Source organism: Papaver somniferum, chromosome 9, assembly GCF_003573695.1.
Source record: "Papaver somniferum cultivar HN1 chromosome 9, ASM357369v1, whole genome shotgun sequence".
NCBI classification, from domain to species: domain Eukaryota; kingdom Viridiplantae; phylum Streptophyta; class Magnoliopsida; order Ranunculales; family Papaveraceae; genus Papaver; species Papaver somniferum.
The window spans coordinates 191,748,184-191,774,277 of NC_039366.1; the positions used below are offsets into that span (position 1 = coordinate 191,748,184).

Below are 26,094 nucleotides of genomic sequence, written 5' to 3' on the forward strand. Positions count from 1 at the left end.
AATCTTTTTAATATCTTGACTTAGTCAAAGCGGACTAATAATTTAGGACGTAGAGAGTACTATTTTGTACTTCGCCATTTCGGCCCCAACTTCTTCATATGATGTCTGATTAACCTTTTTTTTGGTTGGATTCGTATCGCAGTATTCTATAAGATAACCAAATTTTTGTATCTCTTCAACTCCAGTTACGGTTGGCTTGAAATCAACCGTAACTCATCATGAACTTTTAGTAGAAATTGAGCTTGTTTTAATATTGGCTTTGGAATACTTCTTAGGAATCGTAAATTCTCTAGGAACTTATTCTCAAAAGTTGTGTTTGCGGATTTGCGCCTTCCAACTTCTTCTTTTCATGCTGAAATGAACTTTTTTTCTCTTCTTAGCTCTTTTTAACACCATTTCCATTAATTTTGGATGATTCATCTAAAGAAAAAAATAAGAAAGAAAGTAAAAATAATACACATAAAATACAAAAAAATATAAATAAAACAAGTACGAACGGACACTAAAATCACATAAACTAAGAACTTATCAATAAAATTCATTCAGTGAATTCTAAACCACTTACTTCATAAACATATTTCAAAAAATACAAATAAAATTCCTTCTTAAAATGCAAACCAAATAAAAACAAACAACACATAAATGATTTCGAGGTAACGTCATATATGAAACAAACACATTAACCATCTATTGATGGTGGTATTTAGCCTAGGATTAAAATCGTAAAACCGCACATCCGACACGACGTCATTATGACCATTAGCACATTTATTGAATCAATCAGCATGCTTACGTCAGAATTACCAGGGTATCTTTTTTCTTTTATAAATCATGTCCCACGGCAGAACCCTTAAACCTTGGTTGACATCACCTGTGCAAAACCCTAATTCTCATACTACCGCTCCATGGCATGCCAACCATGCCAGCCGCACCACTGTGCCAATGACAAATCGTGCCAGCCACACCTCCGCGCCAAGGCATGACAACCATGCCAGCCGCACTACTGTGCCAATGGCAAACCGTGCCAGCCACACCTCCGCGCCAACCATGACATCCGCACCACTGTGCCAATGGCGAACCATGCTGGCCACACCTCCGCGCCAAGGCATGCCAACCATGCCAGCCGCACCACTGTGCCAATGGAAAACCGTGCCAGCCACATCTCCGCGCCAAGGCATGCCAACCATGCCAGCCGCACCACATATGCCAAACGCACCTAGCCAAACGCACCTAGCCAATGCTAGTCGCACATATGCCAAACGACATGCCAAGACCTTGGACCCTCTATGCCAAGACAAACACACTTAGCCAATGCTATCCGCACATATGCCAAACGGCATGCCAAGCCCTTGGCCCCGCTATGCCAAGCCAAACGCACCTAGCCAACACTAGCCAAATGGAATGCCAATCCCTTGGCCCCGCTATGCCAAGCCAAATGCACCTAGCCAACACTAGCCAAATGGCATGCCAATCCCTTGCATCCGTTATACCAAGCCAAACGCACCTAGCCATGCTAGCCGCACATATGCCAAACGACATGCCAATCCCTTGGCCCCGTTATGCCAAGCCAAGCACACCTAGCCAATACTGGCCGCACATGTGCCAAACGGCATGCCAAGCCCTTGGCCCCACATGCCAAAATGAACTTAGCCAACCAAGTCGCGCCACCTTGTTGGCCTTCCCTATGGGGCTTCCAAAGCGAAGGCGTGCGACAATCAACAGTCGCCCTTCAATCCCAGGATCGAATCCTAGCCATCCAAGGTTACCAGACAACGCATGGTAACGTTTTGGCCCAAAACCCTAGTTTGTCCACGCCAAACCGCGCCAAAGGCATGCCATGCCAACCAAGCCGCGCCACCATGTTGACCTTCCCTATGCGGCTGCAAAAAGGAAGGCATGCGACAAATAACGGTCTCCCTTCAATCCCAGGATTGAATCCTAGCCATCCAAGGTTACCAGACAACGCATGGTAACCTTTTGGCATGAAACCCTAGTTTGGCTACGCCAAACCGCGCCAATGGCATGCCAACCTAGCCGCGCCACCATGCTGGCTTCTGATGAGTGCTAAAAAGTGCATATTTCTATATCTTTTTGTTGGCATTTAACTCATCTTTTGTGCATTAATTCTACATTTTATCCCATATTCTGTATTTTCTTTGTTTTCAAGAATAAATATTTTTATTAATTAATTTTGCATTTTTAGGTAATAAATAAAGTTTGGATGAATAGCGGAGCAGAAAAGAGCAGAAAAGTGGTTGAAGCCGATAGGAATCATGTAAGGAAGCCGCGAAGAATGTTGTGCACAAGACCAAAAGGTTAGAACTGCGCTTGAAGAGGAAGAATTGTTCTTAAATAAGATATGGGCTTGGCATATCCAAGGCCCAAAACCCTCAACCAGATCCATTTCCTATATCCATACCCGTTTCCCTTTCTAGCCGTCAGATTGGACACATCTAAATCTAATGGTCGCAACATCGCCAGTACATCAAAGTCTGAAGCTCCTGTCTAACACTACAGCACCTAACTTCATCTTGAGCCGTCAGTTTCGTTGTATCAGGCATCCAACGGTCGCTCATGATCTGTCTCCATCTCGCCGTTAGATTCGTCCTTGAAGATATTATCCCACGGCTCAGCTTCGCAAGACTTCAAGATTTGATGTACCCGCCTCACACTTGAACAACCTAGCCCTATACCATCCCAACCAAACACCCCCTACTCCAAAAATATCGAACCCATCCTCTTCTCCCCCCTTCTGTGCACATTGACGCCATCACCACCACCTGCTCCGTCTGCCACCACCACATCCACCACCAAAGCCATCATGGCTCCTACCAACCCTAAACCCCATCATTACTACCACTTTCACCTACTTTATAGCCTTCTAATCTATCAATTTCACGCCTCACCGATATCAGAAACCCTAGAGGTGAAATTGGTAGATTAGGTTGGAATAGAGTTGCAATTAGAGCATGGGAAAAGCAGGAGAAGAAGAGAAGGAAGCATGGGTCGAGACTATTGAGATGAAATCAGAGAGTTAGGTGAGTGAATTTCGTTTTTGGTGAAACCCTAATTTTTGGGGATTTTGATTTTTTTTGAGCTCGCATGTATAAATTGAAGCTTTGGGTGTTGTTATTAGGTATGCCTGGATTAGCCAGTGTGTCTAGAACTGTGAGTTCTGTAAAAAATTCCATTTTATGCTCTGTTTTTATCCTTTGTTCTTCACTGTTTTGCTATCCATGTTTTTCCATGTTCTGTGTATTGTTCAGTTTCTCCATTTGATGTAATGTGCTGTTGCTATCCATGTTATGTTTCATGTCTCCTGTTATGTTATGTTTCTGTAATATTTGTATCATGTTCTGTACTGTTTCTGTTATGTATGTTCTGAATCCCAAATGCTAGGACTAGATGAAATTATGAACCAGCTGAGATAGTCTTCATCATGTGCAGCTCATGTTCAGTGTTGCTAAGCCCTTAGACTAGTTGTGCTTTAATCAGACAATTAGCACTTTGGTAATTATCTTAGCTGTGAGTAGAATATCCCTTAGGTTAATGGTGGATTCAACATCCTAGTGTTCTTTCATCACTCTTGTTTACTGTCTCCCTTCATTGCTGTTTTCTCAATAGTTCACTGTTAGTTTACTGTTATGTTTAGTGTTTAATGTTTAGTTCCTCAAATGTTAAGTTTGTTCACTGTTAGTGGTTAGGTTAGAATTCATGTAAATTGAGCTGATTGAGAAATGGAGGAATTTAGTGTCCACTGTTGCTTGTGATTGATTGTGCTGTTAAAAGACAGTCAATGCTAGGAGTAAAACAGTTGGACAAGCTTCTTCTCCTTCCATTCCATTTATGTATGCCTTAGAACATAGGCAGGCTAGAACCTCCACCTAGCTCCATTAGGGACAAGGATTTAACCAAAAAACAGCCACTGCCTAGCATCTTTCCTGTTCTTCTTTGTTATCTATCTGTTTTTGTGGCTTCTTATCACTGTTTTTATAGCTGTTTTTATAACTGTTTTGTGCCCTGTTCTTCCTTTTCCTTTGGCCCTTGGCCATTGCCTTTGATTTATCACTGCTATGCCATTGTAAATTTGCATCCTTTTGCCCTGTGTTGCTTCCATGTGTATACCATTGTCACTTTTTCTTTGTACATGTCATTGTAAATGCCATCCTTGGCCCTGTGTGACTTAGTGCCCTGTCTGCCTAGAGCCTGATTTACCTTGTCTGCTGCTTCTCCAAACAGTTAGCTTAGAACCAAAGGCTAAAAGCCCAGGTTCAAAGTCCAGTCACTAAAGGCCTAAGGCCCAGCCACAGTTCAGGTTAAGGCCTAAGGCCCAATTCAGTTCAGTTCATTTCAAAGATTACTGAAGCCCAGATTCATTACAAAGCCCAGTTCAGTCTTGGGTTAATCTAGAAGTCCATTGACACTCAAAGCCCAGTGCACTTCAAAGGCCAAGCCTAGTGCACTTCAAGACCAACTGAGCCCAAGCTCAGTTCACTTCATTGTCAAACAAGCCTATAATCCAAAGGTACCCTAAGCCCAAAGCCCAAAAGGCTTCATAGTTAACCAACAACAATTTAGGAGCCCAAAATAGCTAGAAAACTCCAAAACACTCCCAGTCTCTGTGGATCGACCCGTACTTGCACGAGCTACAACTGACGACCGTGCACTTGCGGTATTACTCTAAGCCCGTTTTTATTGCGCTTAATTTTCACACATCTCCGGGCCCACCAAGTTTTTGGCGCCGTTGCCGGGGATCGAACCCGGGTCACCCGCGTGACAGGTGGGAATACTTACCACTATACTACAACGACCAAATTTTCCTAGGCAACCTGAAATCTATCCTTGTCCGGCATGTGATGGCTTAGACCACACTATTGCGAATTGCTATATTTTCCTAGAATTTAGGCGGACTGGAGAAATTCCAAGGTTTGTAGAACCTACAGATTATTATGATGGTGGTTATTGGGACCATAATCAACCTTTTCAAGGTTGCGATCAACCATTTATAAACCCTAACGACCATGCACCCATGTATCAATCACCACAAGGGGAGGACGAACAATTTCACATGATCCCTTGTATGCAATCTATAATGGAAAACATCAATCTCCTCAAAAAAAACACTGCTAGTTTAGAAATGCATACATTGAATGATCATAGCAGCATTGTTATCCCTAATGAAATTAATTATCAAAATAGTGTTTTTAACCCTACTCATGATAGTCATATTGAACATGAACCTAATCTAGAGGTAAATGAGTGGAATAGAAACACATAATCTAGAGGTAAATGAGTGGAATAGAAACACATGATAGTCATTTTGTTATCTTTTGAACTCATAATTTTCACCCGCGCCAATCCCACCAAAACCAAATTTTTCCCAAAAAGTCCAATCCCATTAAAAACCAAATTTTCTTGTATAGAGTCTAGTAGATAGTTTCTTAATTAAATCTTTTGTTTCTTTTGTACATATTTTGCTAATCCAATGTGACTCTTAACTGAAATATGTTGGATTTTTGCCTTGAATAACGGAGTTCTAATCTTGTTTTCGCCGACATCCGGGTATTCTCTTTCCTTTTTCCCTACTCAGCATAGTCCTATTCGTATGTTGTATTATAATTTTATTCATCTTTTGAAACATTGAGGACAATGTTTAGTTTAGGTTTGGGGGTATAGAGTAGATACTTTGATAACATGTTATAATTGAAAACAGAACTCCCTCTTTTTGAAAATTTTTTTTAAAAAAAAAAAAAAAATTCCAAAAAGAATTAAAAAAAAATGAAAAATCATAAAAATCGAGCTCATTTACCTTGAAATGTTGACTCTTGTGCAAATATGTAATTTTTAGGATTCTTAGTCTAGATATTTAGGCACCCTGATTCTAGCACAATTCACATTGTGATAAGAAATTTGCACGCGCACGATCTACCAATACATGTATAGCCTCATCCTTGAGGTGTTATATCGGAAGTTTTAGTTGCCAATCACTTTAGAATACTGAACGAAACTTGACTAGCTTGTTCTTTGGTTGGTTGGGATAGAAGGTGGAGGTTACATTAAGAAAAACAACCATCGAATTTAACTGGGTGCATCAAAAAGGGCTACCTCTTGCAAAGTGTCATGTAATTTTTTGTTTCCTTTTGTTTATGTATCAAACGTGTTTCCTTATCAAAAAAAAAAAAAAACGATGTATTTATTCAGAAAAAAAAAAAAAACAGAAAAATAAAAAAAAAAAAGAAAAAAAAAAAAGAAAGAAGAAAAAACAAAACAAAAAAAAAATCAAGTATTTTTCAATTCCATCCTCTCTTGTTCCAAAAATAAAAGAGAGTAGTCAATGTAAATAAGAGTCATGTAAAGAGTCATTTTGTTGTTTTTTTGTAATAAGCAAGGAAGGGTGTATGCCATTGATGTACAACGCGAGTAATTGTGAAATACCTCCAACTCATTCACAATTCTCGTAAAGTCCGGACAGCTAGCTAGATTTCGACCTCGGTTCTTAGCCTGAGAAACTATCTCTTGGTGATTAGTAGTCATAACATACGATCTTTCTTTACACATGTGTAGATACACTTTACACTCTTATCACATGTCTTTATTTGTTATCAGTGCTAGGATTGTGCCTTAGATAGCTAGATTGACATCTCCATTTTGCTGTGAGCTTAAACTATCTTGCACATGTCACATTTGATGGAATATGAGCTTATATTTTGTCCTAGAACTTTGTAGGTACGTTCTAAGCAAACCTTCACAAGACTTCACTCGTACACTAGGGACACTTAGTGGTTTAAAAGGGTTAGTGCATACGCTAATGCATTCGAGAGACCAGCGACAGTGGTATAGGTAGGATTTCCTTAGTTTTGTTTTACTTGAGGACAAGTAAAATTCAGGTTTGGGGGTATTTGATGAGTGCTAAAAAGTGCATATTTCTATATCTTTTTGTTGGCATTTAACTCATCTTTTGTGCATTAATTCTACATTTTATCCCATATTCTGTATTTTCTTTGTTTTCAAGAATAAATATTTTTATTAATTAATTTTGCATTTTTAGGTAATAAATAAAGTTTGGATGAATAGCGGAGCAGAAAAGAGCAGAAAAGTGGTGGAAGCCGATAGGAATCACGCAAGGAAGCCGCGAAGAATGTTGTGCACAAGACCAAAAGCTTAGAACTGGGCTTGAAGAGGAAGAATTGTTCTTAAAGAAGATATGGGCTTGGCATATCCAAGGCCCAAAACCCTCACCCAGATCCATTTCCTATATCCATACCCGTTTCCCTTTCTAGCCGTCAGAATGGACACATCTAAATCTAATGGTCGCAACATCGCCAGTACATCAAAGTCTGAAGCTCCTGTCTAACACTACAACACCTAACTCCATCTTGAGCCGTCAGTTTCGTTGTATCAGGCATCCAACGGTCGCTCATGATCTGTCTCCATCTCGCCGTTATATCCGTCCCAGAAGATATTATCCCATGGCTCAGCTTCGCAAGACTTCAAGATTTGTTGTACCCGCCTCACACTTGAACAACCTAGCCCTATACCATCCCAACCAAACACCCCCTACTCCAAAAATATCGAACCCATCCTCTTCTCCCCCCTTCTGTGCACATTGACGCCATCACCACCACCTGCTCCGTCTGCCACCACCACATCCACCACCAAAGCCATCATGGCTCCTACCAACCCTAAACCCCATCATTACTACCACTTTCACCTACTTTATAGCCTTCTAATCTATCAATTTCACGCCTCACCGATATCAGAAACCCTAGAGGTGAAATTGGTAGATTAGGTTGGAATAGAGTTGCAATTAGAGCATGGGAAAAGCAGGAGAAGAAGAGAAGGAAGCATGGGTCGAGACTATTGAGATGAAATCAGAGAGTTAGGTGAGTGAATTTCGTTTTTGGTGAAACCCTAATTTTTGGGGATTTTGATTTTTTTTGAGCTCGCATGTATAAATTGAAGCTTTGGGTGTTGTTATTAGGTATGCCTGGATTAGCCAGTGTGTCTAGAACTGTGAGTTCTGTAAAAAATTCCATTTTATGCTATGTTTTTATCCTTTGTTCTTCACTGTTTTGCTATCCATGTTTTTCCATGTTCTGTGTATTGTTCAGTTTCTCCATTTGATGTAATGTGCTGTTGCTATCCATGTTATGTTTCATGTCTCCTGTTATGTTATGTTTCTGTAATATTTGTATCATGTTCTGTACTGTTTCTGTTATGTATGTTCTGAATCCCAAATGCTAGGACTAGATGAAATTATGAACCAGCTGAGATAGTCTTCATCATGTGCAGCTCATGTTCAGTGTTGCTAAGCCCTTAGACTAGTTGTGCTTTAATCAGACAATTAGCACTTTGGTAATTATCTTAGCTGTGAGTAGAATATCCCTTAGGTTAATGGTGGATTCAACATCCTAGTGTTCTTTCATCACTCTTGTTTACTGTCTCCCTTCATTGCTGTTTTCTCAATAGTTCACTGTTAGTTCACTGTTATGTTTAGTGTTTAATGTTAAGTTTGTTCACTGTTAGTGGTGGAAGTTTAGGTTAGAATTCATGTAAATTGAGCTGATTGAGAAATGGAGGAATTTAGTGTCCACTGTTGCTTGTGATTGATTGTGCTGTTAAAAGACAGTCAATGCTAGGAGTAAAACAGTTGGACAAGCTTCTTCTCCTTCCATTCCATTTATGTATGCCTTAGAACATAGGCAGGCTAGAACCTCCACCTAGCTCCATTAGGGACAAGGATTTAACCAAAAAACAGCCACTGCCTAGCATCTTTCCTGTTCTTCTTTGTTATCTATCTGTTTTTGTGGCTTCTTATCACTGTTTTTATAGCTGTTTTTATAACTGTTTTGTGCCCTGTTCTTCCTTTTCCTTTGGCCCTTGGCCATTGCCTTTGATTTATCACTGCTATGCCATTGTAAATTTGCATCCTTTTGCCCTGTGTTGCTTCCATGTGTATACCATTGTCACTTTTTCTTTGTACATGTCATTGTAAATGCCATCCTTGGCCCTGTGTGACTTAGTGCCCTGTCTGCCTAGAGCCTGATTTACCTTGTCTGCTGCTTCTCCAAACAGTTAGCTTAGAACCAAAGGCTAAAAGCCCAGGTTCAAAGTCCAGTCACTAAAGGCCTAAGGCCCAGCCACAATTCAGGTTAAGGCCTAAGGCCCAGTTCAGTTCAGTTCATTTCAAAGATTACTGAAGCCCAGATTCATTACAAAGCCCAGTTCAGTCTTGGGTTAATCTAGAAGTCCATTGACACTCAAAGCCCAGTGCACTTCAAAGGCCAAGCCTAATGCACTTCAAGACCAAATGAGCCCAAGCTCAGTTCACTTCATTGTCAAACAAGCCTATAATCCAAAGGTACCCTAAGCCCAAAGCCCAAAAGGCTTAATAGTTAACCAACAACAATTTAGGAGCCCAAAATAGCTAGAAAACTCCAAAACACTCCCAGTCTCTGTGGATCGACCCGTACTTGCACGAGCTACAACTGACGACCGTGCACTTGCGGTATTAGTGTAGGCCCGTTTTTATTGCGCTTAATTTTCACACATCTCCAGGCCCACCAGCTTCCCTATGCGGCTACTAATATAAAACCGTGCGACGATCAACAACCACCTTTCCTCCTAAGATGCAAAAGCTACATGTTTTCCACGAAAACATTCGAGACATCAACACATATCACAAACTGGGGGATCCTATTTGGGTATTGGTTTGGCGGTTTAAAGCGTGCAGCGTACACTACGCCCGTTATAAGAAAGTGTAATAAGAATGAGGAGGTTAGTAAACATGGGAAATAATTGTGAAACGCTTTCTTTTTATGGAACATCAATTCCAAGCGTGACCGGTCATCACCTCCTCCCATTCAGTCACTCATTTACCATATCTTAATGAGACCAGGGTACGTTTCACTTCGACTTGTATAAATAGGTCTTACCTATTTCCACCGAACAACAAGTTCAGTCAGGAGCAATACAACACTCAGAAATATTTGCTAGATTTCCATCTGTTAGCTTCCCATTTTATGATACAAGTCGTGAAACAACTACTCTTCCAGAATCAACCTGGTCTCAACACTTTCTTCGCTTCCCTCCCCAAAACCAACCCATTCTTCTCCTCTTTGTGACCGAAGCAAATCTGGAACGACAATATCTTGGTTTAGGCCGGACTTGTACAGATTCATCTCTCGAATCTAAAGTACTCCCATGCACTGCATTGTTTAGGGTTTAAATTCGTTTCTCACCCACACAACAAAATTACTGAAATCAGCAGAAACCATTTTCACCCACAAACAATTGGCGACCACAGTGGGAGATTAATCTTTCGGTTACAATGTCAATTTTCAACCATCGATTTCATGCTTCGACCCAGACATCAAGACGGTAGAAGCAGGCGATCCGCTCAGGAAACGACGACTCATTTACCAGACAACTCAATTACCAGTCGTCACACAACAAACGGCTGGGGACTTCCGAGGGGTTTAGAAGCAAACGATCCACCCAGGGATCGACAACACGACAAGGAATGACTGGGGACTTTCCACAGTCATGGCGGCGTTTCTCACACAACTCGGTCTTACACCCTGAAGACTCCTTTCATCATAAAGATAAAAACAAGTAAGCCTTACCCAGACGAAATACATGGCCTGCTATTTCAAGTTTTTACGGGAATGATAAAACCGATAATCATGCTATGTTTCATCCCATGTCATCTACCGACACACGGTTCCATGGTCTTCCTAAGACGTTTTGCATCACTTGCAATTAAAACCAAAACAATTCATTTAAAAAAACGTTTCATTCCAAAAGGTTAATCCAAAATCCTCATAAGTAACACTTGTCTATTAACCCAAAATCCAGAAAATCAAAATCATAAACTAGGCGTTTCATTTTCCTTTCAAAAAAAAAAAAAACTAAAAGTAAGAAGTTCGAAAAAATGGAAAGGCATTCAGGGAAAGTTTTCCAACAATGGCTTTCTCTTCTTGGCAAGAACCTCCTTTGCGCTTTGAAATGCCGCTCTCTTCAACTTAATTTTCTGGACATCTTTGCGATTTCCATTTCTTGCTTCTTCACCTATCCACGGGAGGAATCTCCACCGCTTCAGCCAGCAACTTTTCAACCTCAGAGAAACTTTTGACAAACCAAGGAGCATTGAACTCGAACTTCATATACATGTCACGGTGGAACCTACATCTTGTGACTACATCCCCAGAAACAGTATGACCGGTCACGTCGCGCATGCCGTCAATCAAAGACAGAATTTCCTCCACGCGTTTAACTAACGCGTACCGACTAGTAATTTGCTTGGTCGTGGATATATGACCGTAGTTTTCCCATATCTTAGTGTATAATTCTGCATGTCTGGATGGCACGCCAAATCCTCCAATCAGCACGTGATCCCGATGAGGAACCAGGTATGGAGGATCGAAAAGGGGGCCCGCGACTACATCAACGACCGACAAATGACTCCTAACAACAATTGCGCTTGTGGCTACTGGAGTACTTTTCGTTTTCTAAACAACAATGACGTTTTCATCTTAATCCACATCCATCTCAAGATCGCCCGGTGCGGCTGCCACAATTGGAGACAAAGATGCATCTCCACCAGTCTCTGTCTCAGGGTCATCTTCGGAATCAGCCTCCTCCTGCAATACCACAGATTAGACATTTCCCAAAAAAAAAAACAAAAAAAAACGTGTGAAATACTTACCGATTCGCTTTCAGATCGAACATAGGAGGATTCAGCGCTACTATTGGAAGAACTACTCTCGCCATCACTGGACCTTGAGCTTTCATCCTTCTCAGCTTCCCCATCAACATTTTATGGCTATTGGCGAGCTTAGTAAAAGCGTTCATACTATTGAGACCCTGGACGAGATGCAAAGACTGAAAAAGCGGGGGTCTAAGAACACCACCCAATATTTCGATTAGCAATATGTATGAACAAACTCCGAAACACTTTACTAGAGAATCAACTAGACAGTCGTATCTCAAGGAGTTATTATCTCAATCTCTCGATTTGATTTTTACTCAAGCTAAAATCAATAGCGAGTCTTTATCAAAGAGAGATAACTTGGACGGTACCAAAAACCAATGTCCAAGGATCAATCAATATCAATCAACAGCCAAAGGTTGGATTTCCAATTGATGATCTTAACGCACAACCTGTATTATTTCAATTATATAAACAAATATAATACGGAAAAGAAATAACACAGACACCAGAGATTTTGTTAACGAGGAAACCGCAAATGCAGAAAAACCTCAGGACCTAGTCCAAATTAGATATACACTGTATTAAGCCGCTACAGACACTATCCTATTAGCAATTAACTTCGGACTGGACTATAGTTGAACCCCTATCAGTCTTCCACTGATACAAGGTACAGTTGCACCCCTACGCCTCTGATCCCAGCAGGATACTACGTATTTGATTCCCTTTGCTGATCTCACCCACAACAAAGAGTTGCTACGTCCCAAAAACGCAGGCTTTGATAATAAACAAATCTGTATCACACAGAAAAATCTATTTAAAGGATAAATCTGTCTCCCACGGACCTAGTTTGTTCCGTTTTTTGATATAATCAAGGTAGCTCAGGAACCAATTGATAAATCTGGTCTTATATTCCCGAAGAACAGCCTAGATAAATCAATCACCTCTTAATACTCAATTATGAATACCCAAGAAGAGTATTAAGGATTCACGAACAGTGAGACGAAGATGTTCGTGACTTCTTTATCTTACCTATCGGAGAAACAATTTCTCAAGCCAATCAAAAACGATTGTACACGTACGATAGAAAAGTAAGATCAGATCACTAACTAAAAGAAAAGTATTATCGGTCTGGCTTCACAATCCCAATGAAGTCTTTAAGTCGTTAACCCGAATTTATAGAAGAAACTCAAGGGTTAATGGAGACCGACTCTAGCGAGCGCACTAGTATCACACAAGAAAGGTGTGGGATTCAGTTTTGCTCTAGCTAGACGTTTCCTTTATATAGCCTTTCAAATCAGGGTTTTGGCTTAGGAATTAAGCAAACTCTATTCACCGTTAGATGAAACCTGATTTAGATTCAAGCTAATATCTCTTAACCGTTAGATCTAAAGACAAAGCTTGTCAAACACACTTGTAAACGTTTTCCAAGTTCATGAGAACCGGCCCAAACGTATACGTTCATGTTGGTTCAACATAGTAACCTAAAGGCAACCATATGAGCTTCTCATATTGACCTGGTTCCTCATTCATCATAACTAGTTCACTTGACTCAAACGAACTAGTTAGAGAGTCATTCAATTGCTATGAGATCTTATGTAACTACACAAGACACAATTGAATTCAAGATGATTCGATTCGATTAGAATCGGCTCAATGAACGTTATAGCCGCGGTTTGCATTAGGCATTCCTTATTAATTTAATATTTATCTTCAGAGCACATCTTTAGATCGTAACCTCTTAAGTACACAAACAAGTTCGCGGACTTAAGCATCGGTTTGAGTTTTCCAAAACTCAGCAGAAATTCTCGAGTCGAGAACTTCCGCCAGTTCGCGGACTTGGTCACACAAACGGGTTTCGAAAATCCCAGCAGAAATTCTCGCTCGAGAACTTCCGTCAGTTCGCGGACTTGGCAAGCCAATTCCACAATCCTACCGATTTCACTTGCTCAACAAAGTTCAAAGAACTTCGGATCAAGGAATACATGATTATGTAATCTAACTCTCATTTCAATCATTGAGACATTCTCAGAGGACGCTATCCCAACCGTTATTCACAGATCGTCTTCACGTCAGATCAATTCTCAACACATGAATTTCGAGAAAAAGATAAGCATTTAATACTCAGCTCAAAATATCAAACGTGTTTGATCTAGTCTATATAACATACGACTTTTGTCTCATAAGAAGTAGGAGATAGAATAGATAGACTTTTGAGTGATTGATAAGTTCAAGTCTTCACATACCTTTTTGTTGATGAAGTTCCACGGTTCCTTGGTGTAGATCTTCGTCGTTGTCGTTGAATCGCCATGAAGTTCTTGAGCTCAACTACACTTTTCCTATCCTAGTCCGAGACTTAGCTAATAGGCTAGAAATCAAGACTTTATAGTTTTGATCACTAACATTGACAAACATGCTTGATATAGCAACGCATGCGAGTTAGACCGAGCCATGCTCTAACAATCTCCCCCTTTGTCAATTTTAGTGACAAAACTATTAATACATATGGAATACAAAAAAGATAAACTTTAGTGGCTCCTATTCCATAGTCTAATCTTCAACGTTCCTTGAAATCTTCGTACTTCCACGTACTCCAATGATCCCAAAGGTTGTAAGTTTAGCATCACCGTTGTTGAAGATCCATAGCATAAATAATGAGATAAATCGAGATTCTCGATCATTATTAAACAGTGTCATAGTATTATTATGAAACATCAAAGTCCAATTGCATCACGACTTTAACAATAATACTATGGTGATATGTATCACTCCCCCTCAGTCAATACTCTATCTCGATCATGGAAACCACTCCCCCTTACACAATGATCCGAAAACCATATGTATTATGTAGTGTGAACTACAATATTTCTCCCCCTTTTTGTCAATAAAATTGGCAAACGTACAAGAACGGGTTCATAATGAAATTTCCACGAGAGACATTTCATAACCAAAAGAGAAGACACACATCATCTTAAATTTAGATGGAATCTTATAGCCGAAGCTAATAGCATTCACCAAGGAGTTTAAAGATACAAGATAACCCCTAAAAATTCCATAGCCGCACTCCCCGCAAGATATTACCATTAAGCACAAGTTCAAAAGAACTCTCCCCCATTTGATGTCATTCCCAAGAGAATAACATGAGCGACCTTAATTTCGAAAGAAAAGAAGGATTTAAATTGGACACCAAAAATAAAAAAAGATGATCTTTTATATCCAAAATCAACCAAATCAATCACAAGTAAACCCATGATTAACTCGATTGACAAAATCAATTAAATCAAAACCACAAAAGTGATCAATTTAATTGAACGTGCTCAACATAAGTAAACTCACGGAGAAACGAGGTACGACTAAGTTAATCCCTAGCAAGTCCCACACGCCCCTTATTTTATTATTATTAGTTTAAGTTTTCCTTGGTCCCATGAAATTCCTTGATTTCATGGTATTTCTCTCAAATTAGGAAAAATCCTTTCAATTCATGAAAAAATACATGAAAAAATACATAAAAGATTAGGGAAACTCGTGGGACCGGGCCCAAGCCGGCCGGCCATGCCCTAGACGGTCCCATACGCCCTTATTTTTATTATTTTAATATTATTTGCTTCCTTGGACCCATGGAAACTCCTTCACTTCAAGGAAATTCCATAATTTCAACAAAACTCATTGACTTCATGATATTTTCATAAATTCATGAAAAATAACATAAAATAAGGAAAATCACCACGGGACCGTGGTCACTGGACGACCGACCATGCCTTGACCTCAGCGGTCTCACACTTCATCATTCCTTTATTCTATAATTATTTTCCTTCATCTCATGAAGTTTCTTCAGTTTCAACAAAACCCTAATTTTGTCATATTTTCTCAAATAGTCGCTCAAACGCGCACTAGAAAATATCAAAATTCTAAGGATTGAGACACGGACGTCTCAACGACGAAATCATGTTACCTTGACCGACCAAGGTTGGCTTTGTGGCTTGCAAGGAGTCGGTCCCACATATTTTCATGATTTGACCTAATTTGCGCAATTGCACGTACTGGGTTCAAGACTCCTCCGAATAATTTTGGAATTTGATGGAGTGACCGTCAGTCGGTCTCGTGACCGCCCAGGGACGGTTTCATGACCCCTTGGTAGGTCCCTCACCTCTTAATAATTAATTAGGTTTTATCACCTAAGGCTCAGACGAGCATTATTTCAATAAATGATTAAACCAGCATTTGATCATCTTTCGACCAACCCTTCAAGAGGTCTTGGTATTTGCTCACGTGAGCATATGGGCGTTACATAATTTTACGACGACATCATGGTCAGTATTTTATTAATAATTCTCGGTTCAACTACCAGTATTTTAATTAATATTTATTTTGGTCACGCTACCAATAATTCATCAGATGAGCAACACTTGCTCAGACGAGCAATATTTGCTCAAAACTAGGAATATTGGTTCAACTTTCAATATTCAATAATTCATCGAATGAGCAATACTTGCTCACCTCAACGTGAGAATTATACCCATGTCTCAACAGACATGTTCAATTCATGAGTTTCAGAACATTTTTCCAAATCTTGTTCAACTCAGCAAATACATGGACTCATCTTCCCATCAAGTCATGAAGTCAACAACTGACTAATTAACCACGAGATGTCAATTGTGTCACTTTAGGGGGATATCAACTAGGGTTTTGGTCTGGCGGTCTACGACACGTGTGTTCATACACACGATGAGATGTGAGCAAGTCGTGCAATTAGTTGAAGGGGTTAACAAAGTAGTTGATGGAAAATCGACCAAGTCTCCGCACGATGAGCAACTAGTTTCAAACACGATTTCCATTTCCCCACTCCTTGGTTCCATCAACTGTCACACTTCATGGGATCATGGTGTCTACAATTTCAATGATATAAATAAGTCTCTGAATCATGATTGAATACACAACGAGAATCTCACGTCAAACTGACAACACGAGATCAACAACACATCAATTGAGCAATTACTCTCAACTGAGAAATTTCAATCATTCAGAACTTATCATATTCAGAATTCACAACACGCCTACAATCTTTGATTACGATTTATTCCACACATTTCTTAGCTTCCCTCCTACAGATCAACCCATCCTCTCTTGTGACCGAATTTACTCTAGAACGGTCATTGTCTTGGTTTAGGTCGGAGTACTACAGATTGATCTCTCGAATTCAAAGCACTCCCTTCTTGCAGTGCATCTGTGTGAGGTTGAACATTTTTCTCGGTTCAAGGAGTCTCATCCGTATGGTCGTCTCCTCAATTTCGTAAAAACCAACAAATCGTTTTTCCCCATCTACAAGTCCATACAGATTGATAATAGAAATATTGGATTGTGTTGTTAGACCCCCTCTTTTTCAATGCCAACCATGCCAGCCGCACCACTGTGCCAATGGCAAACCATGCCAGCCACATCTACCACGCCAAGGCATGCCAACCATGCCAGCCGCACCACTGTGCCAATGACAAACCATGCCAGCCATATCTCCGCGCCAAGGCATGCCAACCATACCAGTCGCACCACTGTGCGAATGGCAGACCATGCTAACCACATCTCCGCGCCAAGGCATGCCAACCATGCCAGCCGCACCACTGTGCCAATGGCAAACCATGCCAGCCACATCTCCGCGCCAAGGCATGCCAACCATGCCAGCGACACCACTGTGCCAATGACAAACCATGCCAGCCACATCTCCGCGCCAAGGCATGCCAACCATCCCAGCCGCACCACTGTGCCAATGGCAAGCCATGCCAGCCACATCTCCGCGCCAAGGCATGCTAACTGTTAGAGCATTGCTCAGTTGAACCCACAAGCTTTGGTATGTCAAGTTTGGTTGTCATATTTTAGTGAATCAAAACTCATGTTAAGAGTCGCTTGATTATGTACTAGAGTTATACTTCGTATAGGTTAGCTTGAAAGCATTAGGATATGAGACATTACAAGTATTGCGAAGTCTTGAAGATGTGAAGAAGTGAGGAGCTACAACAACAATCATCCTTCCACTTGAGGTTAGTGATATTTGACTTGAACTGTTTCATTCCCTAACGTATCTTTCAAGTCGTGCATATTGAAAACATAACTTTGAAGCATGTTTGAACTCTAGATAGACATAGTATTAAAGAATACAATACGAGGTTTATTGCTTAACCATTAAACTTTGTAGATAAGACATCGCCATAATCATTTGAATGCTATTGTGATTATGTATGGGTATAAGGTGAGGATTTCACCCTAGGGAACAATGCTTGCATGTGTTCTAAGGAAGTAAGTTCATAAACTTGTTTTGTGAACCAAAAAGGAAATGGCCAGGAGTTATTGATTTTGTTATTCATTGCATATCTTATGAACAACCAATATGTGTGATAAAGTAGAACCGCTCACAAATTGTTGTGTTCTTGGTAGAACTATTCACAAAGTCCTGACTTTTTTATTGGTAGAACTTTTATTAGTAAAACTAATCTTAAGTAATCACCTTGGTATGTATTGGTTATGCAGCTGCCAAAAGAAAAGAGGGGAACCGATCCTTGTAAGGGGTGAAGGGGAACCGATCCTAGTAAGGGGTAAGGGGAACCAATCCTTGTAAGGGGTGAAGGGGAAACGATCCTAGTAAGAGGTGCAGTGCAATTAGGGGAACCGATCCTTGTATGGGGTGAAACACATTTACAGTGAAAAGGGGAACCGATCCTGTAAAGGGGTGCAACATATATAAGTTAGATACCATATATATGTGGGGAACCGATCCTAGTACCTAGTCAACCATATCTTTGGTAAGCTAGTGTGACTATGTGTAGTACTCACATGGAGGTAGAACCGAAACTTGTTTTCGTAGAACCGCAAACCCATGATTATGATTGAATGTTGGTTTGATCAATCACATAGTTCTTGAAAGTCAGATGAACCAATTCTAAACTTGTTTGGAAGTGTGGAAATCAGTTTCAAGATTGTAAGTTTGAAAGAGAACTTACAAAGTAAAGATGTCGACAAACTTTGAACACGTGCTGAGAATGTTTATTTCTATAATTGTTCAAAGATATTCCTTAAAGGCTAAATGGAAGAGAATCCCAGAATCATATAAGTTCAGAATCTTTTAATTAAGGTTATTAATTTATCTTGGATGGAAACTTATGGAATTGGTAATGTGCAATTACTAATTATATTTTCCAAGAGATTTCGATTGTTATTTTTGGACAGAGCATTTCCACGAATTATGAAAACCGAATCTGTGCATTAACGAATATCGTGAGTATATTTTCGGTTTTGGAAATTCCTTGGTGTCCAAAATTCCTTGTCTATAAATACACGAAGTTTGCCTTTCTAGCAAACTAATCCTTCGTAACAATTTGACTTCCTTTTTTGTCATTGTTACTGGTGTAGCCGCATATCTGAGTTGAGAGTAATCTAATTAGGTGAAATCTCTTACGTCCGCTTGTTTTAAAGTCTTCTTTGGGATTGAGAAGCTCTAGCGCGACCCGTTGGTGGGAAACTAGATAATTGCGGATTATCTTTGTTTTCGATTGATTTGATTGACTAACGGTGGTTGAAATCTGTTTGCACCTAGTTCGTTTATTCTTGAGAATCTTCTCTTCTGATATAAGATTCACTCAAACTAGTACAAAGTTTTGACAGGGATCTTTAGACTGTTGTTAGTTCTAAAGACGATCTTGTGATAATCCATTGTTAACAGACTCCGTTATGTGCGTGATTGATCACAAGAAGATTCAAGTGATTGTGTGCAGGTGTTTATTGAAGATCAAAGAAGATTTGAAGACGAAGAAGATATTGAAGATCTGACTTGGGATTTATAATCTTTGGTGTGCAAAATATTTGTTTGGGAAAAGAGGATCCAATTAATAATCGATTTATCCTTGTGGTAGATTGGATTGATTGATTGAAGTAGATCGGCATTAACACGGTTCCTTAGGTATTAAAGGTGTTGTTGGATTAATCTTAATTGATTACCTTTGGGTGATTAAAGCATAAGATAGATCTAGACCTGACGAAGGAGTTTATTTTGAGATAAACGGAAGATCCTTTCTCTAACTCATATCACTTGGTTGAAGAAAGTTAATACCAAACAGATTTCTTGTTCCTTTACTGTTTGGAATACGAACCAAAGGGATTGTTCCAAGTACGTGTTTGAGGCATGGGAATACAGACGGAACTAGGTATACTATAGAGTTAGGTGCTTGGTCTCAACTATACGAAGTAAGTGTATTTTGTATAAAGGCTTAATCCTTAGAGTATTCAATTCTGGACAAGGTCCCGGGGTTTTTCTACATTTGCGGTTTCCTTGTTAACAAAATCTTGTTGTGCCATTTACTTTTATTTTCCGCATTATAATTTTTTTTATTATAATTAAAGTAAATCACACAAACGTTAATATCCTATTACTTGATAAGTGAATCCTATTGTGTTTGGTTAAGTCCAAATCTTTTTATCAAGTAACAGACTTTGTCGTTATATTGTCTCGATCTCGTATCCATAGACGATCACACAAAGTGTGAACCGATTAGTTATATTGTCTCGATCTCGTATCCATAGACAATCACTTTCGGAGGAAAGGACTTATAGGTCGGAAATTTTTTAGCTTGAGGTATATTTGGGTACCCTCGCCTTTTCAATTGGTATCAGAGCAGGCAAACACGAAAAGATCTAACAACCTGTGTTTGGTGCGATCCAACCTATAAGAATGAACTCGAGTTCTCACGAATCAACTTCAATTAACGTACCGCCAAGATTTGGCGGAAAAAATATCCATTTTGGATAATGGCTATGAATGCCTTTCTTCAATCCCGAGATTTTAATACATGGATATTAATCAAAGACGGATACCAACAACCGATGGATTATTCGGAATCAGAGTTTAAACCACTTGCGTTTTATATATTCTGGAAGAAAGGATTCTTGCAATACAAAATTTTGTGGGCTTGAACGCCATTTTGCATGCAGTCAGTGTTGATCACCTTCATCTTGTACTGTCATGTAAAACTTCTAAAGAAGCATGGGATATTTTTGAGACTGTATTTGAATGAGATGAATCCGAAAAAGAAGCTAGACTTCACACCCTTTCATTTGAATGGGAACATCTTCATATGGATGATAACGACACCTTTGAGGAGTTTAATTCTAAACTGTCTGGGATTGTTTATGCATTCTTTCTTCTTGGAAAGGATATACATGAAAGAGAAATAGTATGCAAAATTCTCAGATCGTTACCATCCAAATACGAGTCTAAGAAACATGCCATAATAGAAGGGAATGATCTCTCTACACTTTCTCGAAGTGCTCTTGTGGGAAAGTTAAAGCTTTTTGATAAAGAAATTTTGTTGAAGAATCAAACTAAGAATCGTTGCCAACAGGTTATGACACCTGTTGAAAAATAGCTTGACTCAATTATTGTGCTTGTTGCGCAACGAATCAAGAACATTTTATCCCTTTATGAACATGGTTCTGACATATCATCTGTCTGTCATAAAAAGGTGTAGATGGGGAAAAACGATTTGCTGGCTTTTACGGAATTGAGGAGACGACGGAGGAGACTCCTTGAACCGAGTGAAATGTTAAACCTCACACAAATGCACCGCTGCAAAGGGGGTGCTTTGAATTCGAGAGATCAATCTGTGGTACTCCGGCCTAAACCAAGACAATGGCCGTTCCAGAGTAAATTCTGTCACAAGAGAGGATGGGTTGATCTGTAGGAGGGAAGCTAAGAAATTTTTTGAATCAATGGTAATCAAAGATTGTAGGTGTGTTGTGTATTCTGAATACAATAAGTTCTGAATGATTGAAATTGCTCAGTTGAGAGTAATTTCTCAATTGATGAGTTGATGATCTCGTGTTGTCGATGAGACGTGAGATTGATGATATTCTGTTATGTCCTTTTCAATCATGATTCAAAGACTTATTTGTATTGCTTGAATTGTAGACACCATGATCCCATGAAGTGTGACAGTTTATGGAATCAAGGAGTGGGGAAGTGGAAATCGTGTTTGAAACCAGTTTCTCAACATGTGGAGACTTGGTCGATTTTCCACCCACTACCTCGTGAATTCCTTCAACTGATTGCACGACTTGCTCATATTCCATCGTGTGTTTGAACACACGTGCCGTAGACCGCCAGACCAAGACCCTAAGTGATATCCCCCCAAAGTGACACGATTGACGTCTCGTGGTTTGTTAGTCAATTGATGACTTCGTGGTTTGATGGGACGATGAGTCCATGTAGTTGCTGAGTTGAACATGATGTTCTGAAACTCATGAATTGAACATGTCATGAGACAGAGGTATAGTTCTTACGATGAAGTGAACAAGTATTGCTCATTCGATGGATCGTTGAATATTGATTGTTGAACCAATATTCCTTGGTTTGAGCAGATATTTATCACCTGAGCAAGTGTTGCTCATGTGATGAATTGTTGAATATTTGATCGTCTGAGCATGTGTTGCTCATCTGATGGATTATTGGCAGCGTACCAAAAATATTAATTAGAATACTGGTCGTTGAACCGAGAATAATTAATAAAATTAATGACCATGAGGTCGCCGTAAAATTATTAAGGTTGGAATCTGGAATGATGATCCTTGGATTCAGAAACCCTAATTTGATCAATTCATGGTTTGTCAGAAGTTTAACCATGGGACAAAGGAGGGAGAGACTACATGGGACCGTGGATCAACCATGCAGTGTTCATATGCTCACGTGAGCAAATACAAAGAACTCCTGAAGAGTTGACTTTGTTGGTGAAAGAATGATTAAATGTTGGTTTAATCATTTATTCAAAAATGCTCGTCTGAGCCTTAGGTGAGAAAACCTAATTAATTATGACGGAGTGAGGGACCGACCATCGGGTCATGAAACCGGCCCTGGGTAGTCACTTGACCGCCTGATGATCACTTCATGAAAATCCAAAGTGTTTGGAAGAGTCTTGGACCTAATACGTGCAATTGTGCAAATTAGGTCGAAACTGTGAAACTTGATGGGACCGGCTTCTGTAAGCTAAAGAGCCAATCTTGTTCAGTCAAGATAGCATGCTCGTGTCCCCAAGGCATCCGCGTCTCAGTTCTGAGAATTTTGATATTTTCTGGCGTGCAATTGAGCATCCATTCGAGAAAATATGCCAAAATTAGGGTTTCGACGAAACTGAGGAAAACACCATGAGATGATGGAATATAATTATAAAATAAGGAATAAGGAGGCATGGGACCGCCGAGGCCAAGGCATGGTCGGCCGGTCGTGGCCACGGTCCCGTGGTGCCTTTTCCTTAATTTTATAATATTTTGATGATTTTATGAAAAATTCATGAATTTAGGGAGTTTCCATGAGTTGGAGGAGTTTTCATGAGTTCAGGGAAGCAAAAAATATTAAAATAATAAAAACAAGGGCGTGTGGGACTGTGAAAGGCATGGACGACCGTCTTGGGCCCGGTCCCACGAGTTTCCCTAATTTTTGTGTATTTTTCATGTATTTTTGATGAATTGGGGGAATTTTTTTTAATTTGAGAGAAATACCATGAAATCAAGGAATTGGATGAATTCAAGGAAAAATAAAATAATAATAATAAAACAAAGGGGCGTACGGGACCGGATAAGGCATGGTCGTCCGGCTAGGGCCCGGTCCCACAAGTTTTCATAATTTATTTTATTTTATTATTATTTGATGATTTGTGCAAAATACCATGAAATCAAGGAGTTTTTTCATGAAATTAGAGAAATAATATTAATAATAAAATAATGAGGAACCGTGAGGTGTGGGGCCGACTGGGACCAAGGCAGGGCCGGTTGGCCCATGGTCACGCCCCACACTCCTTTCCTTTATTTTATATTATTTTTTATGGATTTATGACAATACCATGAAACCGAGGAGTTTCCTCGAGACGAAGGAGATTTGATCAAATGAGAGAATTTTCATCAAATCATGGAAAATAATAAAAATGTATTAAAAATATACAAACTGGCTTGTCGTGTGTCAGTGTTCCCAGCACCTTGGTCAATATTTTTAATTATTTATTATTTTCTTCCCTATTTTGCATAGGTTCATCGTTTTGTTATATTTTTGAAATATTCCGGTGATTGTTAGTGCATCGTCGTTGAATACACTTTCACCATTTGAAGCGGGGCTTACTTAGAGGCAGTTCAGACGCCCGGTTGTTGATTATTTATTACTAATTGTGGAATTCAGTGGAGAATAATTCACAAAACTGAGTAATAAGATGTTTATTATTAATTCATAGGATCAGCTGAGGATTCGACTACGAATTCAAAATAATAAAGTGAGCATTACCATTCCATGGGATCATAGATTCGACCATAGAATCAGAGTAATTAAGATTCATCTATTACCATTTATGAGACCAGTTGTGGATTCGATCATGAAATCGGAGTAATGAGATAATATCGTTATTGCTATTCTATGAGATCAAGCCGTGGATTCGATCATAGAATTAGAACAATTGTTTATTGCCATTTCATGGGATCGTGTCGTAGATTCGACCATGAAATAGGAGCAATTCTCATTGCCATTCCATGGGATCAGTCCGTGGATTTGACCATGGAATATGAGCAATTGTTATTGCCATTCCATGGGATCAGGCCGTGGATTCGACCATGGAATAGGAGAAATTGTTATTGCCATTCCATGGGATCAGGTCGTGGATTCGACCATGGAATATGAGCAATTTTTATTGCCATTCCATGGGACCAGTCGTGGATTCAACCATGGAATAGGAGCAATAATAGATTATTATGGGAATTCAGTAGTGAATGTCACGAAAGAATTAATCTTAATTAGGAATAATTAACTTTGTGGCTCTATACTAGCAGAGCAAGCTTTCTAGGAGCATTAATTATCCCGATATGATCTTGTCGGTAAGTCATATCCTTTATATAGTCAGGGTAAACTCGTTGTTTGTTCCTGAAGACGTTATCGCTCTATACTAGCAGAGCAAGCTGTCTAGGAGCCGTGCATCTCATGATACTGTATAGAAATAATCATTGAAAGTGTTCAGTATTCATGAGATATGCCGTTTTCCAGTCGTGAGACTACATATCTACATGTACTCTGAGAGAAAGTACTCTCCGTTGAGAATTCGATGAGAGACCCATGTCTCAATACTCACGTCTCATTGCTGGATCAGAGCTTCGTATAATTATGAGTTTATGATTTTAGCCCTTGTAGAAAATCCACCATCTACATTAAGTCCCCTGCTTACTGAGGAAAACTGTGTTCCTCAGTCAGCATTAAATGGTGATTTTCCGGCCATAAATAATAATATCAGTAATTGAACTTAGTCGTAAGTTGAGACGTTACCGGATTTAGGGAGCATGAGCAAACCACGACTTGATGAAGGATTCGATGTCATGATTGGAGCATCGTTTGATGAGCATAAATTGGTGTTGAACCGCTGGTTTGGACGACGAGTCCGTGGTCGGTTAGGATTCGCGGGCCGGGCCCAATAAGGAAATCCTTGGAAAATTAGGTTTTGGAAATAAAATAAAATATAAAAGGGATTAACCCCCTTTTTTTTTTTAATTCACGACCAGAAACTTCATCACCTCTCCATCACCTCACGTCGACAGGAGAAGTTTTCCGCCGATCAGTGCTGCCGCCGCCGTCCCAGTCGCCGTTACCGCCGGCCAAATTCCGGCCGACCAGGTGCGTGCGTTTTTTTTTATGTTTGCTGATGTTGTGACCTTCATGAGTTGTTCATGTTTTGATCATGATGAAACCATATACATGTGTGTATATATTGGTGTGAGTTTTATGAAAAACCTTCGTTTTTGAAACCGTATGTTCGTTCGATCGTTAGTTTTGCAAACTAACTATAATCCCTGATTTAGGAGAGATTTTTTTTTTATAATATATGAACTTAGGTCCAATGATAAAATTTAGTGTATGAGCTTTCATGTGTACCACAGTTTTATCATAAAAGGAGCAAATTTTCATGAAATCGAAATAATCCTTCGTTTTAAAGACAAATTACGACGACTCGAAGGAAAATTCATATGATGAACTTGTGTCCAGTGATAAAATTTTGTTTATGAGCTTTCATGTAAATACAAAACTTTATCATATGTATGAGATGTGAGCTTTCACAATATTTTTGAAATAAACCTTCGTTTTAAAGACAAATAACGACGATACGAAGGAAAACTAGTATTTTTTTTTATATATATGTGCAGCCGTGACATATATTTTGCAAAATATGATGATTTATTTTATTTGCATGAGTTTGTTTTTGTTAGATAAAATCCTTGAGAATTTATGTGAGATACGTTGCATTAATTGTTGTTTTGAAAAATCAAAACGTGGGTTTTGAGGAACCTTTGAAGATAGACAATATATTTATGATGAAATATTTTAT

At 39.4% G+C, this 26,094-nt stretch overlaps 1 non-coding gene across 1 annotated transcript; it reads right to left on the minus strand.

Moving 5' to 3' along the window:
- Positions 1–4,739: 4,739 nt before the first annotated feature.
- Positions 4,740–4,811, minus strand: TRNAD-GUC. The gene has a single exon. It is a non-coding gene; the product is annotated as a tRNA-Asp (tRNA).
- Between the last annotated feature and the right edge of the window lie 21,283 nt (positions 4,812–26,094).